Source organism: Saccopteryx leptura, chromosome 3 (genome assembly GCF_036850995.1).
Source record: "Saccopteryx leptura isolate mSacLep1 chromosome 3, mSacLep1_pri_phased_curated, whole genome shotgun sequence".
NCBI classification, from domain to species: domain Eukaryota; kingdom Metazoa; phylum Chordata; class Mammalia; order Chiroptera; family Emballonuridae; genus Saccopteryx; species Saccopteryx leptura.
The window spans coordinates 336,497,109-336,518,299 of NC_089505.1; the positions used below are offsets into that span (position 1 = coordinate 336,497,109).

Consider the following 21,191-nt stretch of genomic DNA (forward strand, 5'->3'; position numbering starts at 1 on the left):
TCATAAGAAATGGAGCCACTGTCTCCAAACACTGGACACCTATCTTCTTTTTTAGCATCTTCAGTATCTCTGTATATGGTGGTATGGTTGAGAAAGACTACCTGCATACTCTCTCTTCTCCATAAGTAAGAATGGAGGGCCATCAAGGACAGGCCAAAGGTCTTGCAAACTATGTTGACAATAGTCAGGGCTTTGACCTTGACTTGAGTCCCCACTGCACTCTTTTTCTTCTCCTGCCATATGTCATCATTCTCATTCCCCAGTCCGCTCAGTTCGCACCCAGCACTGTGGACTCAGTCCATTTGACTGTCCCAGGAATGTGTAATGCGGCCCACTTCTCATTGCTGTTTCTGCGTTACCCCACTGCCTCCTGTTTCCTTACCAGGGCTCTTTGGTCCTTTCATTTTAAGAGATGTTTTGCTGTATAATTTCCTATGATGGAATCAGACCTGTGTAAGGTAGTCATTTTTATAACCATTGTTTAGGAAGTTCTTAGAAGGGCATGGGGTTAAAAGAGTGAAGAAACCTCCAGAAAGCTTCTCAGAGGTCTTTTACTTGTGTGTTAAGAGATTATTCAAAGACCTCTCATCTATATTTATTTCTTTTTGTAAGATGGTAGAATAGCTGAATGAATATATGAATGAGCTAAAGCAATACAATTGTCATGTGTAAATTTTTTGGCAAGCAATAGATGATAATAACTTCTAACATTGGTATGACTCGTCACAATCTGTAAAACTTTTTCATTTACATTATTTAATTTAATTACACACCATCCCTATAAAAAGTATTTACTCTTTCTATGTGCCATAATTGAGATCCAAATATGTTAATTCCCATCACGGGTAAGTGAAGAAGCAAGGTTTGACGGGCAGGTCTTCTGATTCTAATTCCAGAGCCATTTCATTCTGCTCAAATTGTTCTTAAATCTAGGCACAAGAAGCTACAAACATATTTGGTTTTAGTCATTGAAATGCAAACAGGACCTTTTCTTAATTTTTAATTGGCAGACTAGAATATTACAGTTATTGCAGTGAGAAAAATGTTTGCTCTAAAAATAAACCATTTTATATAAGCTCTCCAATACATCTCTAGCTAAAATGTCTAAGAAACAATAAGCAATAGGTTTATTTTTAATCTACAAATAAGTGTGTGATGAAGAGAATGAACTGGGATTGTAACGTGAGGGTTATGACATTTCACTATATGAGATTGAATACATTCAAAATGATCTTTCTCTACCCCTGAACCTACTCGACCCTTAGTCTTTTTTCATATGTCATTGGCAACTCCCATTTTTCATAGTTGCTGAAGCCAAAATGTATGTAGTTTCACTCACCACCTCTTTTTCTATTACATGTCACATCTAATCTGTCAGGAGATCCTCTTGGCTCTACCTTCAAAATATAATATATCCAGAATTTGAATCCTTACCACCTTCATAGTTTTCCCCTGATCAAGTCACCATGACCTCTCACCCTGATCACTGAGTGGGTAGCCTCCTGTCTCATGTCCTTGTTGTACCCTATTCTGCCTGCCTTATATTTTCAATACAGTAACCAGTGTAATCCTTTTAAAACCTAAGATAACTGATTATGTTGTCTCCTCAAAAGATTTCTTTACTGGCTGTTGTTTCTCTGTGAGAGCAGCTGAATTTTTTATATTCCTCTCGTACTGCACTCCATTGCTTATTCCACTCCGGCCCCACTGGCCAGTTTGCTCTCCCTTGATTACTCCTGATGGGATTTTTGCTTCCGGGCCTTTGCAGAGGCTCTTTCCTAGCAACAGAGCAAGCCCTTGCTCAGACATCTCCATCTTAGGAGCCGCCAGGACCACCCACTTAAAATTGCAGTAGTACATCCATAGAACTTCTGGTCTCCTTTATCCTGCTCTTGTTCTTCTCATACGGTGTGGCAGCTCAGTACCAGCCTTGAAATGATGGATGTATTTAATGAATGCCTGTGAGCACAGAAGGTATAGTCATTGAGGAGGTAGTACTGTGCTGGTTCTGACAGCAGGTGACTGAAATGAAGCCCTTTGTGATAAAACTGCTGACAGAGGTGAGAGAAGTGAGAGAAATCAGTAGGACGAAAGAGTTGGTACAAACTCCTCAAGTGAAGAGTAATGGTTTTTGTTTTTAATGGGAAAGGAAAATGTATAATGAAATTGCTTGTGGTTTTCTTAATATTACTTATATAACACTTCACATTATATGGCTTTCCTCCCGTATTTACAAGGAAACCAGATATTCTGCATTCATTCATTCAACAAGTATTTTTCAATATAGCTATTATGTGCTAGTCACTGTGGAACTAATTTCAAGTTAAAACTTGCAACAACTGCAAAGAATATGCTCCAGTATATCTGTATCTAAACTATAAAAATGAAGGCCTTACTCTGGTTTCTTAGGTTAGTATACCAGGATTGTTTGTATGCATTTCCTCAGCTGTTTGAAAATCATATACTCAGCTCATGCACAGATAATGCTACTCACCTATCGGTAGAACATGCCTTTGGACTTGGAATTGTTCTTTTACAATAATAATATGCATAAGGGCTCACATTTGTAACAGTATTAGCCAGAATAAGGGATATATGCTATGTCTATTAAACAGTTAAATATATTTTCTGTATGAATCAAACTTAACTGGCTCAATGCTAAATGAACTAATTTGCTTAGACAATACATTATGTGAGCTCACAACATACAGAGATTGAAAAAGGTCACTAGTGGGTTGTGTCTGTCAGCTGGTGGCTAGTGCAGGTTTGATACAGTGTTTTTTCTAATGCTCTGGCCAGGCCAGTTCTTTTGGGTTAAAGCACCATTTCCCTTTTAATATAGTAAGCATTTTTTCCCTATAAAATAGCCCAGTTCTTGGAACGGAAACAGCATTAGGTCTTTGTAACTTGGGTAGTTTTTAGCACTGGATTATTTAGTTTGTAAAAATATTTGATTTAGACTGAGCTTGTGGCCTGATGATGTTTAGTAGAGTGCCAGAGTGTAACTCACAGAAGATGCCAGTAAAAACCATAGTTGGAAGAGGTGAATAATGGTTGCATCATTTTCCTGGTAGGTGTAACCAGGCCTGAAAATCCATCACTGCCATTTTAAAATGTGTTCCTAAGAATAAAGTCGACTGGTATTCTGCAAACTGCATTAAATAGCAGAGTAAAATGCCTGCCACCGCCCTGCGCCCCTGTCCTACTGTCTTCCCGCCGTCGAGGGAGCTTTGTTTCATCGTTGTGTCTTATTGCCAAAAACAGCAGTGATGTTTTCCCTGACTTTCAATGAGCTTTGTTATTCCAGTAAAAGCTTTGAAAATATACTTTTCATTATAATTTAACTTTGATATCAGGCAAATTCTTAATAAAGTTTTTGTAAAGTGTCTTAAAACTTTAGTTCCTATAATAACCTCTCTTAAAGTTTAAAGACTAATATAGTAAGAAAAAAAATAAGCATATTTGGTTAAAATAAAACACAGTTTTGTGGGTAACATGAAATAATCAGACCAATACAACAGGTTGGATTTCTGAATTAATAAAGTACAAGTAAAATATTTTAGGATATAAGTGAATTATATTAAAATGTGTGTAATATTCCTTGATTAGCGCTGGATACTTCTACAAATCCTCAACGTACAATTGCCTGACTTGCTTGGTGAAGGAAACACAGCTTAGTAATTGATCAGATGTATTTGCACGCATGCGATCAGCTGTATTAAGAGAAGCACAGGTGTTTGGTGAACGGAACCATAAAACTAGTGTGGGCCTAGGGCAGAGTAGGGAATGGGCAGAATGGGAAATGAATTATTGGCACCTGATAGATATGAGCACACTGATGAGGGCATAGAAAGTGTGTAGCAAAAGCAAATAGTGTGATCCCTGTTTTTTCTTAAGCCCTTAACCCTAAAACTTCTCTTTCAAGGGCAGGAATATTCCTCCCCCTTTAAAGGGTTGCATTGTTCGAGGCATGGCCTCTTCATTGAGGAAGAAGTGTGTGCACAGGCAGTTGGAGAATGGAATATAGCACTCTTCCCCATGGGAAAGTCAGTAACCCATGTACACAGGCTACTTTATCTGCAGCAGTTTGGGGGAATATTTCTGTACAACCTCAAGCACAGTTTCTACTTGCTTATAAAAGAATTTTTTAAAAAAACAGAGTGAGAGAAAGAGAGAGAGACAAGACTAACTCTTTTACTTTTTCCATTAGTTGGCAAGCATTCCCACCATCTGACTGCAAATTTGTCTTTGATCTGATTTTTGTATTGTCCTTATTTCAATTCTTAACTTTATTTTGTACATGAGGACAGAACCCCAAGGAGCACTAAACCGAAAGGGCTGGCGTAAGCTGGATAGAACCTACAGGACAGCCAGTTTCAGTTGAGGGCTATTGCTAAAGTGAACCTGTAATTTATAATCTGAGCAGGAAATTTGGGGGCATAACAGTAGATACTCTTAATAAATAAAACAATAGGTGTGAAATACAACTGGCTTGGGTGACCTCAGACATTCGGTCATTTGAATGGAGGAATCATAGGAAACTGCTGTTGCTTCCACCCCAAACACAGTGCTTTCACTAATGCTTCTGTAAATTATCAAGGGGAGATTGAAAAAATAATAGCTAAAATCAAAAAATAAAAATTGGTTATTTGAAAAGATCAAGCAAAGTTTGCAAACCCTTACTTAGACTGACCCAAGACAACAAAGATTCAAATTACTATAATCTGAAATAAAAATGACATTAATACTGACCTTATACAAAGAAAAAACTAGAAGATACCACTATGCACCATATACAAATGGTAACACAAAATTGATCAAGACCTGGATATAAGAGCTAAAACTATGAAACTTGTAGAAGAAAACTAAGAAATAACTTTTGTGACCTTAAATTAGGCAATGATTTCTTAGATAAGACACAAAATGCATAAGCAACCTAATTAATTAAGTAATAGGACTTCATCAAAATTAAGAAAGTGAAAAGACAACCCAGAATGAGTGAAAATATTTTCAAATTACATATCTGGTAAGGGACTTGTTCTAGAATATATAAAGAAACCTTACATACCAATATTAAAAAAATAAGTAATCCATTTCACAGTTGGGCAAAGAATCTAAATAGACATTTCTTCAAAGGAAATATACAAATGGTCAAAGGGTACATGAAAAAAACTATCAATATCATTAGCCATCAAGAAAATGCAAATCAACACCACCATGAGATACCGCTTTACAGCCACTAGGAGGCTATGATTGTAAAGATGTAGTAAGTGTTGGTGAAGTTATGGAGAAGATGGCACTTTCATACATTTGGTGAGAATGTAAAATGTTGAAGCTGTTTTGGAAATAATCTGGCAGTTCCTCAAAAGATTAAACAGTTATATATAACCTAACAATTTCAGTCCTAGATATATTACCAAGAGAAAGGAAACATATGCCCACATGGACACTTGTACCTGGATGTTTATAGTAGCATTATACAAAAATAGCTACAAAGTGGAAACAACACAAGCATCTGCCAACTAATGAATGAATAAAATGTAGTATATCCATACAACGGAATATTACTCAGCTAAAGGAATGCAGTACTGATACATGCAACAACATGGCTAACCCTTGCAAGCATTGTACAAAGTGAAAGAAGCCAGTCATAAAAGACCACACATTGTATGAAGCCACTTGATGTCTAGAATAGGCAGATCTATGCAGATAGAAAGTAGATAAGTGGTTGGGAGGGAGGAAAATGAGGTTATTGAAGGAAAGTGACTGCTGATGGGTATGTTTCTTTTTGGAGTGATAAAAAATGTACTGAACTTGATTGTGCTGATGGTTGTACAACTGTAATTATACTAAAAAACATTGGTATACTTTAAATGGATTAAATATATGATACATGAATTATCACAATAAAGCATCTATTTAAAAACTATACCAAGGGGCGGTTGACCAGGGCAGATTTGCGCTTTGTGGCACTCAAATCACATGCATACAATTCATGACACAACCATCCTGGAGCAACTTGGCTTTTATCTGTTTGACATGTTATGCATCCTCTGCCACCCACTAGCCGCATCACACCCTAAGGTTTTTCACGAAGGAGGGAGAGTAGGGCTAAAGCGAGGTTTGAAAAAGCTCTGGAAACACTCAGCTCCAGAGTCTCTTCCAGCTCTAATAAGCCATGATTCTGAACACTGAAATGAGAGTTTGAATTTGGCCTAGATTACTCTTATCCTAACTCCATGTCGACAAGAGGAAAGCTGTGAACAGACAGTTTTTTTTCCCACATAGCTGCACACAGGTGTGACTTAGTGGAAAGTGTGGAACTCGGCCAGGTCTTCAGTTCCCTAGTGCAGAGCTATATCTCCAAGCTCTGCTTCCTGTTCTTGAATACAGTGATTTGCTAAAATAGAGACACCTGGTCCCAGTACCATGCAAATGGATTTTTCCTTTCAGCATTTCAAAGTATGTTCATACATTGATGAAGGCTTTTTCTGGGAAGCCATCTGTCTGAAATCTGCAGTAATAAAAAAGAACTTCCCTAGTCCCTTAGATATTCATAGTGGTATCTATAGCTTTATTCCTTTCGCCTGCTCCATTTTACTTATTTTATTCATTCAGTTTTTTACAAAGCATATATTTATGGAGCATCTATTATGTGCCCAACATAAGCTGTTTCAGTGAACAAAATTAACTAGTCCCAATAGTGATTGGTCTTGTCATCTACTCAGGAGACCTATATTAACAACAAAAAGCTTTACAGATTTTAAATTGTGGTAAGTGCTATGAAAGAAACAAATAAGGTTCTGAAATGGAGACTCTGTAGGCTGTGATTTTAAAATAAGTGCTGAAATTATATTATCAGTTCACCACTGACTAGCTCTGTGATTCTGAGCAAGTTAACTCCTCTGGGCCTTAGTTTCTTTATCATAAAATGGGAATAATAATAGTATCTCTGAATTGATATACAAAAGTACCTAACATATACTAAGTATACATAGAAAAGTGCTTGAAACATTCTAAACATCCAGTAATTATTATCTATGCATTAGTATCATTGCTTTAGAGAATATCTGGGAGTCAACTATATAGTTAGCTTGTATTTGTTTCCATCTTAATCACTGTCATCACTGTCATCCACATATACATATCTCATTTCATACATATATTTTGTTCACAAGGTTTATAGAAATGGATGTTGTATGTTTCTGGACTCGAGAATCCTATTATCTAGTTAAGAGATAGAGTGTAAGGATTAAAAATAAATAAAATAGCAATAGAAGGTAGCTAATGCTAAGTACCAGATCAGGGATAAAGACAGTGTCCTGGAGGGCTGTCGGGGAGAGAGCAGCGTTGTGGGTTTATGAAAGGAAGGCTTCATAGAGGAAATGGATGCTTAAGAAGGCAGGGTCCAGGCAGGGAGAGGAGCATGAGTGACAATCTGAGACAGGCAAGTGGTTGTGAAGTTCCGGAGGGGAGAATGTGGATAGAGGAGTAGTGAGGGCTGGGTTAGAGAGGAGGTCCAAGAATATTGGTTAAGTTATTCAGTAGGCAGTGGTCTACCATGACCAGAATCTGAGCTGAGGGGATCAGATAAGATTTTTGTTGTTCATCTCCTGATGCGCCTACCGCCTACACTGCTTTATCGCACACCCTGTCATTGTCATCTGGCCAGTCGCTTTCTGACTGCTGCGCCTGCAGTCCCCTGCTCTCCAGTCCACTCCTTCTGCACATTTGATTATGTAATCATTCTCAAGCTCCACTTTGTCATTTGTTTGCTAGGAAAGTTTCTTCTAGTTTCCCATTGTCTGTAGCAGTACATCTCAAAAATTAGTGTGAATAAAAATTACAGGGAGTTTCCTGGCTTGTGGTGGCTCAGTGGATAAAGCGTTGACCTGGAATGCTGAGGTCACTGGTTTGAAACCCCAGGCTTGCCTGGTCAAGGCACATAGGAGAGTAACAACTACTGTGAGTTGCTACTTTCTGCTCCTACCCCTCCCTCCTTCCCTTCCTCTCTCCCCTTTCACTAAAAATCAATAAATAAAATCTTTACAGTAATTACTGGGAGTGTGTTACAAGTGCAGGTCACAGGTCCTCGCTTCAGGTCAGGTGTTCCTGGGGTGAGGCCCGAGGGTCTCTGTTTTAACAAGTGCTTTCGGTGATTCTGGTTTGGGTGGTCAACAGGCTCTGCCATAAGGAAAACTGGCATAAAACTAGACTCAGGTTTCTTTTTTTATTCATTTTAGAGAGGGGAGAGAGAGAGAAGGTAGGGGCAGGGGAGTAGCAGAAAGCATCAACTCCCATATGTGCCTTGACCAGGCAAGCCCAGGGTTTTGAACTGGTGACATCAGTGTTCCAGGTCGACGCTTTATCCGCTGAGCCACCACAGGCCAGACTAAACTCAGGTTTCTTAATCTGCCACTTAGAATGTGGCTTTATCCGGCCTTTTCAACCTCATCTTCCTCTGTTCCCATTACTACATCTTTTGTTTGAGCCAAATGGGAATTTTCTTTTCCGTGCACTTGCCCATGCTCTTTTTTGTCTTTTGTCCCATTTTCATTTGTCTCCCTCAAGCCTCAGTGTTCTTACTGCCATTTCAACAAGTCCAAATTCTAGCTTCTTTCAGTCTTGGTTCAGATGTGCTTGAAATCATCTTTAGTAAATAAAGGTGTCTCAAATTTAGAAGACCGGCTTTGAGTTTAACGGCTCCTTAACCCAGGGACCTAAGTGAGCACCTCATGCCTTATTCAGTTCATATATTCCTTCCTTAATTCATTCTTTAAATGCTTATTGAGTGTCTTCTGTGTACCAAGCTCTGTTCTGGGGGCTGGTGATAAAGTAGAAAAATAAATGGCACTCAGAAAGTCTCTTTTTTCATGGACATTCTGTTTGTAAGTAAATATTGAAACTGTTTTTAGAATAATAATCTGACAGTGTTACATGGGATAGGTTAGGAAAGGAAAAGACCAGTGAACAAAACTAATTAAGGAACTCTTACAACTAGCCTGTGTAAAGTGGGAAGGGCCAGTAAGAAGAGAAAGTAAAAAAGAAACAGTAGGAGTCACTAATGAAATGAAAGAATGATTAACAGTATTTGGTAGGGCCAGGAAGCTGTATATAGTATTTGAGCCTTTTGAGGAGGAAAAAATAAATAAAATGTTAAGGTGTAGAGGTAGTATTTTGGGGGGAAATATTTTTAAATGTTATGATGATCTTTTAGATGTGTGGTATTGATAATGGGACATCCAAGTAGAAATGCTCAGTAGCAATTAGAAATATGGAGGTCTTTTAAACGTGCAGCCCTCTCTCTGTTTCCCCTTCTCTAATTCAGCTTATGAATATTGTGTCCATGTCAACTGTCACAAGGCCAAAATGCTCCCAAGAAATATTCTATGTCTCATTCATTTGATTTTCTGGGGATGTGGCATGACTCCGTGTCTTGGCTCTATTTTTATGGTTCTCCAAGTGTTTGTGTGGAATGAGGTCTAGGCCCATCCCAGAAGACTCTAATTATAGCCCTCCATTGAATAGTTCTGAACTGATTGGGGGTTTGACTTGCTGGAAGAACAAGGAAGACATTATAATTGCACTAGAAAATCCTTTCTAATGTGGTATGGCGATGACTATCATCATCTCCCTATGAGAAGAACACTGTGGTCATTTTTGTTCCTTGGGAAAACAGGCAAAGTTTGGAAAGGCAGGATGTTAAAGAGTTAGCTAACACATAGACAGGTTAGAAGCTGCTTGCATAGCCTGGAAATCATCTTTTTCCATTTTTGTCGTTACTTAGGCCAAAAACTCAAATTATTTTTGACATGTGCTGCTCTTAAAATTCATCACCAAATACAGTGTGTGTGAGTGCACACGTGTGTGTGACACGTTATGTTGCATGACTTTTCCACTAGAATGCAAACCATACGAAGGCAAGGACTTGTTTCTGCTCTATCCCTAACTAGTGCTGAAAACATAGTGAGGCATACCTGGGTGGTTTTTTTTTTTAATTTACAGCTGTTGCATTTTTTACAAATTAAAGGTCTGTGGCAACCCTGCAGCAAGCAAGTCTGTCCACATCATTTTTCCAACTGCATTTGCTCACTGCGTGTCTCTGTGTCACAGTTGGGTAATTCTCACAATATTTCAAACATTTTCATTATTATTATGTTTGTTATGGTGATCTGTAATTAGTGACCTTTGATGTCGCTATTGTAATTGTTTTTGGCAAACTAAAATGACAAATATATATGTTCTGACTATTCCACCAACATACTGACCCCCTGTCTCTCTTGTTCTCCTGGGGCCTCCTATTGCCTGACACACAACAATATTGAAATTAGGCCAGTTAATAACCCTACAGTGCCCTCTAAGTGCTCAAGTGAAAGGAAGAAGCACACATCTCTCACTTTAAATCAAAAGTTAGATATGATTAAATTTAGTGAGGAAGGCATGTTAAAAGCCAAGATAGGCCCAAAGCTAGTTCTCTTGTGCCAAAAGCCAACTTGTGATGCAAAGTAAAAGTTCTTAAAGTAAATTAAAAGTGCTACTCCAGCAAGCACATGAATGATAAGAAAGGGAAACATCCTTATTGCTGAGATCGAGAAAGTTTCAGTTGTCTGGATAAAAGATCAAACCAGTCACAGCATTCCCTTAAGCCAAAGCCTAATCCAGAGCAAGACCATGATGCTCTTCAGTGCTATGAATGTGGAGAGGCGAGAAAGCTGCAGAAGCAGAGTTAGAAGCCTGCAGAGATGGTTCATGAGGTTTAAGGAAAGAAGCCATCTTCATAACATAAAAGTACAAGTGAAGGCCTGACCTGTGGTGGCGCAGTGAATAAAGCATCGACCTGGAACGCTGAGGTCGCCAGTTTGAAACCCTGCACTTGTCTGGTCAAGGCACATATGGGAGTTGATGCTTCCTGCTCCTCCCCCCTTTCTCTCTGTCTCTCTCTGTCTCTCTATCTCTCTGTCTCTGTCTCTCTCTCTCTCTCTCTCTCTCACACACACACACACACACACACACACTGTCTCCCTCCTCTCTAAAATGAATAAATAAATAAATAAATTTTTTTATAAAAGTACAAGTGAAGCCAGACCAGGCGGTGATGCAGTGGATAGAGCATCAGACTGGGACACAGAGGACCCAGATTCTAGTCCCTGAGGTCACTGGCTTGAGTGCAGACTCACCGGCTTGTGCACAGGGTCACTGGCTTGAGCATGGGATCACAGACATGACACCATGGTCACTGGCTTGAGCCCAAGGTTGCTGGCTTGAGCCAGGGGTCACTCGCTCTGCTGTAGCCCCCCTGGTCAAGGCACATATGAGAAAGCAATCACTGAACAATTAAGTTGCCTCAACAAAGAACCAATGCTTCTTATCTCTCTCCCTTCCTATCTGTCCCTCTCTCTCTCTATCTCTTTCACCAAAAAAGAGAGAGAGAGAGAGAGAGAGAGAGAAAGAGAGAGTGCAAGTGAAGCAGCAACTGCTGATATAGGAACTGCAGCAAATTATCCAGATCTAGCTAAGAAAATTAATGAAGGTGGCTGCACTAAACAACAGATTTCTAATGTAAATGAAATAGCCTTCCATTGGAGGAAGATGCCATCTAGGACTTTCATAGCTAGGGTAGAAGTCAATGCCTGGCTCCAAAGGACAAGCTGACTCCCTTGATAGGGACTAATGCACCTGGTGACTTTAGTTAAAGCTCAGTTGCCATTCCAAAAATCTTAGGGCCCTTAAGAATTATACTAAATGTACTCTGCCTGTGCTCTATAAATGGAACAACAAATGTGCTGGATGACAGCACATCTGTTTACAACATGTTTTACTGAGTATTTTAAGCCCTTTTTGAGAACTCCTGCTCAGAAAAAAAAAAGGATTCCTTTCAAAATATTACTGCTTATTGACACTGTATCTGGTCACCCAAGAGCTCTAATGGAGATGTACAATGAGATTAATGTTTTCATGCCTGCTAACACAACATTCATTCAGTAACTCATTGATCAAGAAGTAGTTTTGACTTTCAAGTCTTACTATTGAAAAAAAGATTTAAGTTTATACCTGCATATTGATTCCTCTGGTGGAGCTAGGCAAAGTAATTTGAAATTCTTCTGGAGAGCATTCACCATTCTAGATGCCATTAAGCATATTTGTGATTCATGTAAAGAGGTCACCGTTAATAGGAGTTTGGAAGAAGTGGAGTTCAATCCTCACAATGACTGTTTTAAGACTTTAGTTGTGGTAGGAATAGCAAGAGAACTGGAATTATAAGTGGAGCCTAAAAATATGACTGTATTGCTGCAATCTCATGATCAAAATTTCACAAATGAAGAGTTGCTTATTATAAATGAATGAAAAAGTAGTTTCTTGAGATAGAATCCACTCCTAGTAAAGTGATGTGAAGACTGTTGAAAGGATAACAAAGGATTTGGAGTATTACATGAACTGAGTTGGTAAAGCAGAGGCAGGGTTTGAGAGGATTGACCTCAATTTTGAAAGAAGTTATACTGTGGGTAACTGCTATCAAATAGCATCAATGCTACGGAGAAACTGTTCGTGAAAGGAAGGAGACAATCAGTGTGGAAGACTTCTTTGTATCATGACCATTTTGCATTTCAAGTCCATTGCATTATTAAGGTATTAATGGAAATTATAACTCACAGAGAATTATTATGCAGCTTTACTTTCGTTTGGATTTGACCTGTCATCATGAAGTTAAAGGGTAGCTAATAAAAACTGTCACCCCAGCCTTTAGCAGCCACTACCCTGATCAGTCAGCAGTCATGAACAAGGCAGGGCCCTCCACCAGCAAAAAGATGACGACTTCCTGAAGGTGCAGAGGACGGTTAGAAATTTTAACAATAAAGTATTTTTTATTAAATTTATTTGGGTGACATTGGTTAGTAAGATTATACAGGTTTCAAGTCTACATTTCTATGATACATGATTTGTGTATTGCATTGTGATTTGACCACCCAAAGTCAAATCATCTTTCATCACCATATGTTTTGTTTTTTTATTTCAGAGACAGAGTCAGAGAGAGGGATAGACAGACAGGAACGGAGAGAGATGAGAAGCATCAATCATCAGTTTTTCGTTGCGATACCTTAGTTGTTCATTGATTGCTTTCTCATATGTGCCTTGACCATGAGCCTTCAACAGACCGAGTAACCCTTTGCTCAAGCCAGCGACGTTGGCATTGCTCAAACCAGATGAGCCTGTGCTCAAGCTGGCGACCTCAGGGTCTCGAACCTGGGTCCTCCGCATCCCAGTCGGATGCTCTATCCACTGTGCCACTGCTTGGTCAGGCGCCATGTTTTTTAATTTAAGTATGTGCACTTTTTACACATAATGCGATTGTACATTTAATACAAACATAACTTTATAGTGCAAATATAACTTTTATATACATAAGAAAACCAAAAAAAAAAAGCCATAGGACTTGCTTTATTATGATACTTGCTTTATTGTGGTGTTCTGGAACCAAACCATAGCATCTCCAAGGTATGCCTGTAGATGCTCAATAAGAATTTGTTGAGAATTTGTTGTTTTTACTTTACATTTTGCTCAATAATTTTGACATTGACTCTTTCTTCAAGAAGCCCAATATTTTATCCCAATAAAATTACTATAGCTAAAGTTTATACATTAACCATACCTGACTGAATATGTTACCTTAAAAATAAATGATGATTAAGGAGACTTTACTTGGGGTAGTGAACACACAACACAATTTACAGATGCTGTATTGTAGAATTATATCCTTGAAACCTGTATAGTTTTGTTTTTTTGTATTTTTCTGAAATGAGAAGCAAAGAGGCAGAGAGACAGACAGACTCCCGCATGCGCCCAACCAGGATCCACCTGGCAAGCTCACTAGGGGGCAATACTCTGCCCATTGGGGCGTTGCTCTGTTGCAACTGGAGCCATTCTAGCTCCTGAGGCCAAGGCCATAGAGCCATCCCCAGCGCCCGGGCCAACTTTGCTCCAATGGAGCCTTGGCTGTGGGAGGGGAAGAGAGAGATAGAGAGAAAGGAGAGGGGGAGAAGTGGAAAAGCAGTTGGGAGTCTCTCCTGTGTGCCTGGCTGGGAGTTGAACCTGGGACTTCCACACGCCAGGCCAACACTCTACCATTGAGCCAACTGGCCAGTGCCTATATAATTTTATTGACAAATGTCACTCTAGGAATTTCAATAAAAAATAATACATTTAAAAATAGGAATGTTATTTTTAACTAGTTTACAATGAGGTAAGTTTTAAAGGCCTAGAAGAACTCTTTATTGGTGCTTATTTGGTAATACGATTATGAATGTGATCTTCTACACTAAAATTTACCATTAGCAATAGACACTCTGATAAGATCATCTAGTAAGCATATGCCAGCTATGATGAAAATTTATTTTCTAATTCATAGCTTTTTGAAAGATTTCTCCTGAGTTTCCATACTTAGTTACTGCTTGACTGTTTGTAGAGATGGTGCTTGATATTTGGGAAGAAGTAAGATCTTTCAAACTTTTAAACTTTTATTCAAGCAGTCCCTCATGACCAGGGATATTCTTAAAGTGTAGGTTAGACTACCTTCACTAATATATAGAAAGTTGCTTTCTTAGAACATTAGGAATTATTTGGGACTTATCGGCATATGAAAATTCACTGATGTTGTAGGGCTATCTGACCAGAGCAATTGTTAGGAACATTTACCTAATTTAGAGAATACTGCAAATGTTAAATAATTGAAGTAAGAGGTTGATATGATCAAAACAGTTTGTATGGAGGGTCATTTTGACCTTGTCATTATTTTTGTGCAGTAGTGGAGAAAAGCAAAGTTTTTCTCATGGAAAATAAGAATTTTCGACAGCACACAAATGTTTCTAACATCCTGACCATTTTGACCATTGCATCATTAAGGTATTGATAACATAACAGAGAATCATGTAGCATTAGTTCAGATTGGATTTGATCTGCCATCATGAAGTTAAAAGGTAGCCAATAAAAGTTTGTAAATGATTATTTTATAGTGGCTTGATGAACTTCAGTAAAATCAGATACATACTAGAGCAGGGGTCCCCAAACTACAGCCCGCGGGCCACATGCGGCCCCTTGAGGCCATTTATCCGGCCCCCGCCGCATTCCAGAAGGGGCACCTCTTTCATTGGTGGTCAGTGAGACCACCACAAAGCGCGGCATCGCTCACGTACAGTACTACTTCTGGTGACGCGGGACGCACGCCTCACGGCTCTGGAAGCGCGTCATATCACTTGTTACGGCTAGCAGTGACAAATATGGAACCGGACATTGACCAGCTCATTAGCCAAAAGCAGGCCCATAGTCCCCATTGAAATACTGGCCAGTTTGTTGATTTAAATTTACTTGTTCTTTATTTTAAATATTGTATTTGTTCCCCCTTCTTTTTTTACTTTAAAATAAGATATGTGCAGTGTGCAAAGGGATTTGTTCATAGTTGTTTTTTTTTATAATCTGGCCCTCCAACAGTCTGAGGGACAGTGAACTGGCCCCTGTGTAAAAAGTTTGGGGACCCCTGTACTAGAGAATACTGAGATTCAGGTTTACTTGGTAGAGAATCCACAGTTAACTGTACCATGTTTGTTTAGATTTAATAAATGGAGAATAAAATAAATACCAGCTTAATATTTTTGTTAAATAACTATATGGCAGTTGTGGGGGAAACTGCTGTGTTAGGCTTGCTCTCTGGTTTACTGGCCGCAGGCACTTTGCCTGACTATTGCGTGAGCATGTGGCAGAGATAGGTGTGTACAGTCTAAGTAAGGCTGTGGGTGCTTTCCCTCAGGGGCGATTCTCCCAGATTGCTGTCCCACCACTGCGAGGTGCCCGTTTTCTGCCCCCTTGCCCTTCACTGCAAAAAGCAGGCTTTCCTTTGTGTATTAGCGATTTTCCTGTTTTGTTTATTCACTCTCCTGTCTTTGCGAGCCTCCAATAAACAGGTATGTTCCTATGCTTCCTGGCTTCGCAGTCCCTCCACCGTCTGCCCGGATTTAGTGCAAACCGGACTAGCATCAACCACCAGCGTTATAGCAGTGAGAATGAGCTACTGGGTAAAGTTAATTATGACTATGCTTAAACCATTTTTATTATTTTTCAACTGTACTAAATATTAGGGGAAATTAGTTTTTAAAGCATGCTCTTGCTTTGTCCTTAAGCCCTACATAGTTTCACAAAAGGGGCATATGTGATTTGAGGGATAAAATAATCAGATAAGGATTTGTATGTATTTTTATTGATCAATATTTCTCTAAGTTCAACTATAGTTTTCTTATCAGAAAATCAAGTTTATAGTTTCAGGTCAAAGGCCCACTGAAATAGTTAATAAGTGTATTCTTTTGCATTGCTGCAGAGACTAAATGCACTTTCCTGTGACTATTACACAGAGTGCATAGGCTCGGTAAACTTTCATCTCTTCAGGGTCAAGGGCTGATTCAGTCTTATGGCAAGTTTATGAGAGTGGCTGATGTGATACAGTTGTTTCTAGTAAAATCAGACTAGCCCTAAGGAGCCAATCTAAATCAGTCTCTGAGTAAAATTCTATGAGAAACAGACTCCCAACTCAGACACAATTGTAAACGCTGATATAATGAGGACTTGCAGCTGATTTAATCCTATTGAAAATCTTTAAGCAGCCATGGGACAAAATGGTTTCCACATTGACATCAGTGGAATGAACTTTGGATTTCATCAGTAGGAAGAGTCGTTGCCTTGCACACACAGTAGCCACTTTTTAAGAATTAACATCACGGCCATTTCAAAGCAGGTTGTTGTTTCTCTTGTTGAGGCATCTGTTTTGATTAAGATCCCAAAGTTCCCAGAACCTGTGAAGTTTTATTTTGTTAAAAAACTGAATTCATTACAAAAAGCAAACAAAGTTGGAATTTAGTATAAATTCATTAAATCTAGTCTCCTTGAATAAAACTTACCAACCTATTCCAATTTTATACATGGTAAAAGAGAGGGAGAGAGAATTTGAACTGTTTCTGGGTTAAGATCTTATATACAAAGTTTCTTCTGAAATTAGTATTTTTTCTCGTAAATTTAGAAGCCCTTGAAAACAAGCTTATGCTGTGAAATCATGTATGTATAACAGAAAAAGCAGACACAAAATTCCAAAGGTCAACACTGCAGATAAAATCTCAATAGGGTTTGAACTTCCTTATGTGGGTAGGTCGGTGTGTATACATTTTTTGTTGTTTGGTTTATCATACTGAAACAGACACTGATAATGATCTAGGTATTATAGACAGTTTAGCACTAAAACTGGTGCCTTTTCATGATTTTCAACTTAAATAAGGACAATAGACCAAACACAGACTACGATAAAACACAACCTTGCCTAAACTATCTCCATGCTTCTTTTATTGCAGTTAGCACTGGTCTTGAAATGTGAATATTTGAATTGATACTTAGCAGGCAGTAGTGGCCTCATAGTGTTACTTCAAAGAGCCAGAAAAGTAACTTCATGAAAGGGAAAACTTGAAACTGTAGTCCATTCTATCTGCTAGGCAATGATGGGTATCATTAGTTCTGCTCTTTTGCATAATTACTGCAGTATTGTGAAAACGTTTTTTGCCTTCCAACTGGGAACAATTATATTATGTGGGATCTTGTATAACATTTGGCTTAGAGAAATAAAATATAAAAAGCTTGTTTTCTAGCACTCCATATCTGTAGTACCCAAGTGCACAGAGTGCTTATTTGTTTGTTTTAAATAAAAAATAAGATTGGTAATCAAAGTCAATTTATTCTTTAAAATCCTCTTACTTAATTTAATGTATCTGGATAAGTTGTACTTAGCACATCACTGAGTTGCAGTGGTATAAAACAATAAAAGTTTATGAAGAGTAATGCAGACAACTCGGAAAATTCGAGACAAAAAATATTCTTTTGTTGTTTGCTTGATTAAATAAATTCATCAGGTTGAAATTAAGTATACCTGAGTGTTACAACAATTTGCTGTTTATCTGAAGCTTCCAGTGTGGACTGTGTCTGTGTTAAAAGCATACCACCACCAATCTCGGTAGGGCCGCCGCGGCTTAGCCCCAAACCGCATTCCTAAAAGACCCAGCTCAAGAGTATGTTTGCAAATGTTTCAACAGACAGGCACATAATTTTTTCTCTCTGTAAAAATTTTCCTCTGTAATTTTAATATCTAAAACCATTAAAATATTGTAACTAATTTTTTATTGTAGTATTTGATTTCGTAAGATTGACAAAATGTTTACTTCCATGAAAACACTACTTCATTTTAGCGAGGGCAGTAAAATTAGAACAGATGTCACCATGATATATAGATGTGAATATCACTGTAATCTTGTGGTTTCACACTTGACTTTTTGATAATTTATAAGATGTTTAAATGATCTCATGATTGCTAAAAGATATTTTGATCAAGGTTAAAGTATAACTGTTGCATGTTGGAAATACTACTTCAGTTTTGCACTCATATAACCATAATTATGGTAGGAAGGTAAAAATATGTTGATATGTTTGTTTCATGTATAGTTAAGGTTTCCTTAAAAAGACGTTTTTTAAAGATAATTTGAATTAATATATTGGAATAGATTCTGAATTACCCTTTCTTGTCAGCCATCAAAAAATAATTATTTTTTTTTTAGTCCTTGTTAATTCTCAACAGGTTGGTTTCCAAATATTTTTCTTTTAAAATTTAAATATCCATTTATTTGCAGCTTTTTTATTAATGAGGCTGACTTCTGAATGTGCTCATAAAAAGGTCAATATGGGCAAACAAGAAGTTTCAATCAATCAAACTTATCTTTCTCCACTCCAAAATGCTGCTGAAGAACTTCATTTGAAATGATTTTAATGCATCCTCTGATGTTGGCACATATTCAAGTGTGGTTTTCGCCACCACTCCTGAGATGCTGTGGCTTTCCCTCGACTCCAGTGTGAGCTAATAAACCAACCTATCTCAGTACATTAACAGGAGGAACTAGCTGCAGTGCCCTCGCTACGACTCGAGCTTTCAGCACCTCTTCCAAGGTGGCTAGTATCCGTACCCGTATAGCCGGGAGAGGATGGGAAAATGCGCTGAAATGATCTAAGAAGTAAACTATCAGCTTGACATATTTTCCGAGCTATTGAAAACCTTCTCATATTGAAACCCATTGATAGCGAAACTGTAGAATTTTTCTGATTTAAGTACCATCTGGTTGTGCTCAAGTCTTTAAAGCTGTTATCTCCGCATAAAATTTCGGAGTCCTATACTTTTTCCTTCACCAAACTATCCATTTTTAAGCCACAAATATTTTTCCAGCTCTTTCAGATTTTATCTAAAAGTATATTTTAACAGTATTTAAATAGTTCTTGAACAATAACAATTTATCTTGAGAGATGACATGCTGTGTTTTTTCATTTTATTTTAATTAGCCATTGTGGAACCAAATTCCCTTTTGTTTTAGTCTTTTGAATATTGTTTAATTACAGTTATCATGCCAGATATCTTAAAGGTTATTTTACCAATACAGTTTCATTTAACATAACGCATATGGAATCAATAGCCCAGTTTCCTAAAGTGAATGCTTGGAAAATCTTACATTCATATGTTAAGAGTACACATCCTTTCCTCATTAGTTGGAAAGTACAGGGATTTTGGCACAGGTTCTGTGTGGAAGCATTGTGCAGCTTTTATATGGATTTTGTTTTTAGCCTTTGATGACACTGTTTAGAATAGGAAGTATCTAATAAGTAAAGCATTTTGTCTCAAGTGCTGCCAGTGTGTTTAATATATGCCTGGAGGTCTGAAACATTATCTTCTTCACTACAGTAATATGCATTTAATTCTCTGAAAGCAGAAGGTCGAACTTTTAAAAGGGACGCAAAGTACATTTTCAAACAGAGTAATTCAAAACATATGGAAGAGAGGACCAGAGTAATGTACAGTTGGTTTTTATGGTTTAATCATGATCATGTTAATGCACACCAGTAGCTAATTAAAGAAAACTTTTATTGTTCATTTTAAATGAGTTAGGTAAAGAGCGGGAGAGCTGATGTAACAGCACTGCCCCGAGATGCAGGTTTCTGCTGCACTCACAGCAAGCTGATATTGCTATTTTTGACAACTTAAGTTATTAGTCCCCTTGGACAAATAATAAAGCAAAAGTTATTTTCAGAGTTATTGCATTGTGAACTTTTCTTTTTCCACAAAGGAATAGTAAATTGATGCCCAGGTTTAGGCTTAGCACACAAAATTAATTATAAAACTTACCTAATAGCAGGCCAGATACTCTTCACTATAAATCTGCAGTGACTGGTGACAAACAAATGAAGTTCTAAATGTCTCAAAAATCATCAGCTTATTTATTTCAGTTCTACAAATAGTGCGGAAGCTTAGGAAAATGAAGGAAATCTTGGCTTTTAACCCAGTTGTAAGAATTTAGTTCTCTAGTACTGGGAAATTTGTACCTCTTTTTTTTTTTTTTTTTTTTCCTATAGGAGTTTGAGTCTGTCATCTCAGGTCATTAGTTCAAATTCCATTCTGCTCAGTAGTGACTAGAATTAGTTACCAGCTGACTTCTGTTCAGTAACCCATGTGACCCAAGCTGATAGCTGCCACCCTGCCCTTGCTGGTTATTTACATCTCTGATTGGGCCACTTGACATTTGCTAGAGTCTAATATGGCAATCTCAGTATGTAATAGGGCTGGACACTAAATTATTTTTATCTTCACCTGCAGGGGTTTTGTCATGTTACCACTGATTGGGTACCCTAAATTCACTTTAAAGGAGAGATAAGATTTTAAATAGAGTCTGTACATAAGAAGAAAATATATACTCTGTGCATAGAGAGTACTGTATAGACTCTTGTAGTAAATTATGGTTGCCTTTTCGATTTAGAGAACAAAAGTAGTAAAAATTATTTCTTATTTTGAGTTTGCCATAGAACTCAAAGGAATTTTCAATCATGCTGCATACGGATATTTGGTTTGTAATGCTTCAAAACATGGGGAGTAAATCCTAGACTACTTATGTACTTGATGTTATTATTTTTTTCTCGTTTTACTTTAGAATTCCTAGTTGGCAATCAATTTGGAGCTATAGTTTAAATTTTTATGATAGGGATGACTAAAAGCTTTAAACTAAAACTGTCATTTTGATAATTGCCTGAATTTTTATTTCACTGATTTTTAAAATAAAATGTTTATTCGTGTATTC

General features: G+C 37.8%; 1 protein-coding gene and 1 pseudogene across 4 annotated transcripts in view; both read left to right on the forward strand.

Moving 5' to 3' along the window:
- VPS13B (vacuolar protein sorting 13 homolog B) overlaps positions 1-21,191 on the forward strand; it is an 887,459-nt gene that overhangs the window by 616,583 nt on the left and 249,685 nt on the right. The gene's annotated exons all lie outside the window — the stretch shown is intronic.
- LOC136397510 (tigger transposable element-derived protein 1-like) lies at positions 1,943-19,077 on the forward strand (annotated as a pseudogene).